Consider the following 6,275-nt stretch of genomic DNA (forward strand, 5'->3'; position numbering starts at 1 on the left):
AATAAATTAACCGTTATTAATTTTATTGTTTTCAGAAGTACCTACATTTAGGGTGATTAACACACTTATATTATGTAGGTACCTACATATAATGTATTCTGCAGACACCTAATTAACCGGTTTAATTTTAGAGGGATGTTCACTTCACATTAATGTACTTCATCAAATATGTAACTTCGTTCTAAATATTACTCAAATATACCAGTTTTTGAGATATAAAAGGCCGTGACATACTACAGACAGACAGATGACGGACGGAGCGGACATGATGAAACTATAAAGGGTAAATTTTACTATTTGTCTACGGAACCCTAAAAAGTACCTTTTAAATAAGTAAACATTAATATTCATTTAGATATATATATATATACGAATTATAAAGTAAAATTAAAAAAAAGTAATAAGACAAAGGCGCTTACCAATAGACTCAGGTTCGTGCAGTTGAACTTTTAAGTTTTAATAAAAGAAATTGTTAAATTAATAAAGTAAAATTAAAAATAATTTAGGTACAAATGGTAAAAAAATCGCAACAGAAAAAATAAAAAAATCTCACACCGAGATTTACTAAGGCCCCGACGAGATTCGAACTCGTGATCTCCTGTTTACTAGACAGGCGCTTTAACCAACTAAGCCACGGCGCCGCTGAGCTCGCGTGCGAAATACCGATATACCCGCCGTCGAAAAATAACACTATCTTCGCAATAGGGATGTTGACAATTTTTTGGAACTGGTTTCATTTTGTAGATAGACACGTAATAATTACAGAAAAAAATATAAAAAAAATATATTCATTAATTTTGAATAAAAAAACATGTATAATAAGTTTCGTGTTTAAATTTCGCGCCTAAACGCTCCAAACTGTCACGTGACCTTGATGACGTAACGGCGTTTTAAACAAACTGCTGTCAGTCATTTTTTTAAATTCTTTATATAGCAACTGACAATTTTTTTTAAAGCCTTAAAACACTACCGCATCGGACAGCGACCTTCTTTCTCGCTCTAACTTATAGCTGCGTCCTTAACGCACCACCTTACACACTATCGATTCGTGCGCAGCACCGCACCAAGATCGCGTTTCGGTACGATAATCTGTAGACACTTAGGCAGGTTTTATAACTTGTCTTTGGTGATTCCACTGTGATTACGTCACGCGCTCCGATTGGCGTTTGCAGTCACGTGATACTGGGTATTATTTTAAATACTTTTGATTATTTTTAATTAATTTATTACGCATATTTACACTTGCAAAATATGATTTTCCGCGTTCTAATATTCCCTGCTATGGTAAAAACATAACATTTTATATATTCGCGATTCATGTCAACATCCCTATTGTAGGCGACGATCGACGACTCCTCAGTTGATCAAATATAACTCTTAACACATTCATTTAAGGTGGATGTCCTATTGTATTTGAGGCGTTGCGTCCAAAAGCTTGTATGCATATTTTCGGGTGAGTCACATTAATAAACTAAGAGCTTTTGAAAGTTAGATGCCAGTAGGTACTTAGCTAGACTCTAGGATTGATTGTGTCATATTCAAGCAAAAGGTCAGTTATTGTCCGTTGTTAATAAGTAGGTGTTTTGATTTGATCTACGGTGAAATTGGCAATTGCCCTTATCGACTTTAGATGATTCAGTCAAAAAAAATATTTACTTACAAAATACGAATCAGTACGGATATGATGGTCGTTCTTGTCTACGTGACAGCGTGATAAAACGGTGTCCGTCACTTTCTTTCCCACGGTGTTAAACAGTGACAGTTATTTTATCACGTGGATAAAGATGGATAAAGCTATCCATAATAGGCTGGCAGGTATCACAATGCAGAATTTTCTTCTTAAATATGATTACATATTTTGAGTCCAAACCATACGCTATCAGGTACGCGTTATCAGTAATTTTATTAATTGGATTATCTGATTTATTCAAGTGCGTCAATAAATTACTGATAAAGTAGGGTTAACCTCTGTATTGACATTAGCGACAAAATCATTAATTACCTATTACAACGTCGGTGGCAAAATAAGCATACCCCGGCCCGCCTGTGCGGTCATCCTAGCCTATGGATGCCTGCACGTACAACGTAAACAACATCTTTAAAAGAAACGGCGCGCGAATAATTTTATTAATTGAAAACACTCAAAAAACACGATGTTTTTTCGCTGTCAAAGATTGTGGATCAGAAAAAACGAACCAAACCACATTCTCAAGTGGATCTCTATTATTTCCCAAAAAGTTTTAAGTCATACCGTAAGCTGGGGTGACTTTGATTCGTGGGGTAATATTGAGCACCGATTTTTAAACTATAAGGAATACGTTTCTGAACGCTTTTATCGTCTATTTTTGTATAGCATGCCAACCACATCATAGAATTTTATATTAAAGGAAAAAATGGAAAAAGTTACGCTTCCGGCAGGACTTGAACCTGCATCCTCCACAATCCGTGTGTTGCTCTTAACCAATTGAGCTACGGAAGCCTACCAGGACCTCGCAAATCTTTCCATTCCTTCCCTTGTCAATAGAATCACATCATAGAATGTTTAAGTTCGCGTTCAAAAATCCACTCCCTATTCCTCAAAAGTCGATGATCAATGATACCCCGCGAATCAAAGTCAGTAATTCTACGGTAATGTGAAATGTAATAGTTTAACCGCATTTTTGTTAGTAATACTTTGTTTAGTTTAGAAGCGCGTAACTTTTCAGAATTGCCATAAAACAATCTAACCTAAGCTATCTATATTAGGATAACCTTACGAAAATCCTGAAAAGTTAACGGTTTCAGTTTTAGGACTAATGATAATATGACAAACAATTTGACTTAAAACTTCATGTGAAACTTCATCTCAAACACTTTAACAATCTCTCAAGGCAGAATTAATTAATCGCTATCACGCAGACATTGTAGCTTACAGCGGTAATAATGGATGTTATAGGCGGTAATAATCAATATTACCACTGTAACAATCAATATTAACCGTAATTACAGTGAGGATTATCGCTTTATTTAGAGTAGGGTCACCAGGTGTTTAGACTTTTCTTAGAATGTCTGAAACTTTGGGAAGGAGAAATTGTGCTGAAAAATAAATGCAAGCTCTGAAAGGTAGAGTACATACACAGTGAAACAAAAATAGTGGGCATCCGTTTAAGCATATATTTTTTTCGTGACAGAAAAAAAATCTTCTGGTTTTTCCTTATCAGACACGATACCGAAGACCCGTTAAAAAGATCCCCATAATTTTTGTTACACCTTGTGTTTGCGCGAAAATTTTGAATTAAGTTCATATTGGACTTTTACTTTAAAATTAGAGGTAGTATATGGTAATAATTTGTGATTGGCGTTATCTACAAAAGTGTCTGTCTGGCCGTCTTGTACTGTATAATTAATTAATACCGGGGGCATTCCACAAAAATGTCTACTTGTTCGGAGACTACGCGTATGGCAGCTACCTTAATAACCTGCAGTTAGGGTTTGCACCACGGATCCGAAATTTATGGGAAGATCCGCGAATCCGGATCCAGATCCGGATAATTTGATACATTCCGGATCCGGATTGCAAACCCTACCTACATGAATTTAAAGCTAAGGCATCAAACGTTATCACGCCAAAATATCGGCTACTTAGCTTTATCAGAAGTGTTAAAAAATAGCCTCACGTACTCGACACTTTTCTGGAACGCTCAATCTTCTACAATATTATTTTTAAAATTAGAAAATGTCAGGACTTTTGGCATTCGCAGATGGTAACCCTATTCCACGGGGCCATTAGCCACAACTTTATTGTTGTAATTCTGTAATGACTCGCCTGGCACGCTAGGGTCGCTAGGATTTTGACGTTGCTATGGAGTTTTCTGTTGGTACACTGAAAGAAATGTTTGCATAATAGTAACAAAATATTTTGTTTACACTACTTACACAAAAATTGCGACTTGCGAACTTTGTGTTACACCGGCCCACAAGTCGGTTTGTAACAACAATATTGGTTTTAGGATATTGATTAATTAGAATTTATTTCTTGATTACTTTAAGTTCAGTTATTTTTTTAATGACTAATTAAGTTAGGCTAATTATTTTTTCAGTTTGCTAATTGATTACTTGTAAAATGGACGCTTCAGTTCAGGTCCTTAATAGATTACATTTGTTATACATAGTTATTACGTATGTCGTATATGATAATAGACGTATTTTCGATTTTTTTTTTGGGCGACTCTGCAATATGTTACATCCATCGTTTCCACAAAATATTTATGCGTTTACCAATTTGGGCTACCAAAATATTTCCAAACAATATTATACCCTACTTCGTTTGTCAAAAAAAAGTAAGTAAGTGAAAGAATATGACCACTCAGCAACCATCATTAAGCCTTTTAGCTACTGCCTGGGTCATCTTACCTGTATTTTTTTATTTTGAAAGATTGTATGCAATCCTTTCGTTTTCAATACCTTAATCTTCGATTAGGAGATTAACAAGTATTTTGCACTCCTCATTTACGTACAAAGAGTTGTGGGACAATATTAAGATGGGTTTTATGATGTTTACATAATCCTGTTAAAACTATTGTGTATATTATTATGCTTCTTGAAAAGGGAATCAGCTAAAGAGTTAGTAATCAGTGTAAAGCTTTACTAAGGTGACATTTTTCTCGATAAACTTTGAAAAAGTTGTGGGAAAGTTGAAATTTAACAGGAAGTTTAATTTAAATTGCTCTTCACTTAGGCATTGAGGAGATAACTTATACTTTGGTATTGTATTGTTTGGTTAAAATAATATTATTTAAGTAGATGATATAGCAAATCTTAATAATTTCTTTAAGTAGCGTTTATTAGTGATGTTTTAAGTAGGTTTATACCTAACTAATTAATTTAGGTTTATTCGAGATCTGTACTAAAAAGTCAAGTCCCTTTTATTAACAAATAGAAAAAAAACGTGCCTAGCTAGCTCCTGATAGAGCAAAAAACGCTCTACGAATAAACTACATATCTATAAATATGTACAACAATTCTATTTAAAAATCGGCTCAGTTCCGGAGCTACAGCCGAACATGCAAACCGGCAATAAAGCACAAATGCAGTCGGCCTAATCATGCCCACAAATTGAATTTGCTACTTTCGGTGCACATGGGAATTAAAACGCAAGTACATAAGTATTATGTAAATATTTAAGCAGGTAAGTAATGAAATATGACTCTGTTAGTACGTTGGTAACGTTTTTATTAATATATCACCGATCAACTGATAAATTCAAGTAATTCTATCTATTTAAGTATTTGAAACGTACAAGTACATACAGATAATTTTCATATTCTCAAAATGTATTATTTTTTGCAAATAATATTCATAAAATTCACTTTTTACCTATAATTTCGAAAAAATCTATTAATTCAAAGTAAACTTGTAAAAAAATATTGGAAAGTTGGTGCAATTTTGCAGGATGATAAATTTTCAATATTTTTTTTTTTCAAGACAAGAATTGTATTGCGTAAAACGAGTACCTAATTGCTAGTACTGCAACTAAATAATAAGCGGTACTTACCTGCAATTTCGTGCTCTCTTAGCGCCTAAGTTGTACCTTATTACTCAGGGGTCTAAGTACATAGCTCAATAGGTAGTCATACAACTTTTTGCCACATATTATTATTATTCACTTTATTCTTCATCCTTCTTAGGCTAGGGTTTTTATAATATGAATATAAAAGTAAAATATAAAAAACACTTTACAAAACAATAAAAATACATATAAACACATTATAAAAAACCTAACTTAGGGCACCCTAGGCAAGGCCCAAGCTGCCGGTGGTCAGGGCTGCAGAGAGAGGAACCGGCGGACTATCCACGCTGTGTCCAAGATCACCGCCTTCTGCATCTGGCCCTTGATCCAACCACCTAGCGAGAGTCTCTCAAGATGTTGGTCGAGACTCTTCGCTATTAGACCGTTCGCTGAAACAACTATCGGGACAATGATCGTCGAATCAACATCCCACATGGCGGTTATCTCGTGAGCCAAGTCTAGGAACTTAACTTACTGGACTTGTCCTTCTCGGCTTTCACGAGATTCTCATCATGGGGGATGGTGATGTCAACGAGCACGGCCTGGCGTTGCGATCGATCTATTATCACAATGTCAGGTTTATTATTATCATTATTATTTAAGAAACATTTATTTTTGTTGCATGTTGTAATTTTCGTGAATCCTTAAACTAAACGAACTTAACTTTTCCGCCGTTTACAACAACAACTAACCAATTATTTCGTTAAACTCAATTCAAGGAATCGCG

General features: G+C 34.8%; 2 non-coding genes across 2 annotated transcripts; both read right to left on the bottom strand.

The window, feature by feature from the left end:
- Positions 1-567: 567 nt before the first annotated feature.
- Trnat-agu (transfer RNA threonine (anticodon AGU)) lies at positions 568-641 on the bottom strand. Its single transcript has one exon. It is a non-coding gene; the product is annotated as a tRNA-Thr (tRNA).
- A 1,765-nt stretch (positions 642-2,406) lies between these two features.
- Positions 2,407-2,479, bottom strand: Trnas-gga (transfer RNA serine (anticodon GGA)). Its single transcript has one exon. It is a non-coding gene; the product is annotated as a tRNA-Ser (tRNA).
- Between the last annotated feature and the right edge of the window lie 3,796 nt (positions 2,480-6,275).

This window comes from Cydia amplana, chromosome 5 (assembly GCF_948474715.1).
Source record: "Cydia amplana chromosome 5, ilCydAmpl1.1, whole genome shotgun sequence".
NCBI classification, from domain to species: domain Eukaryota; kingdom Metazoa; phylum Arthropoda; class Insecta; order Lepidoptera; family Tortricidae; genus Cydia; species Cydia amplana.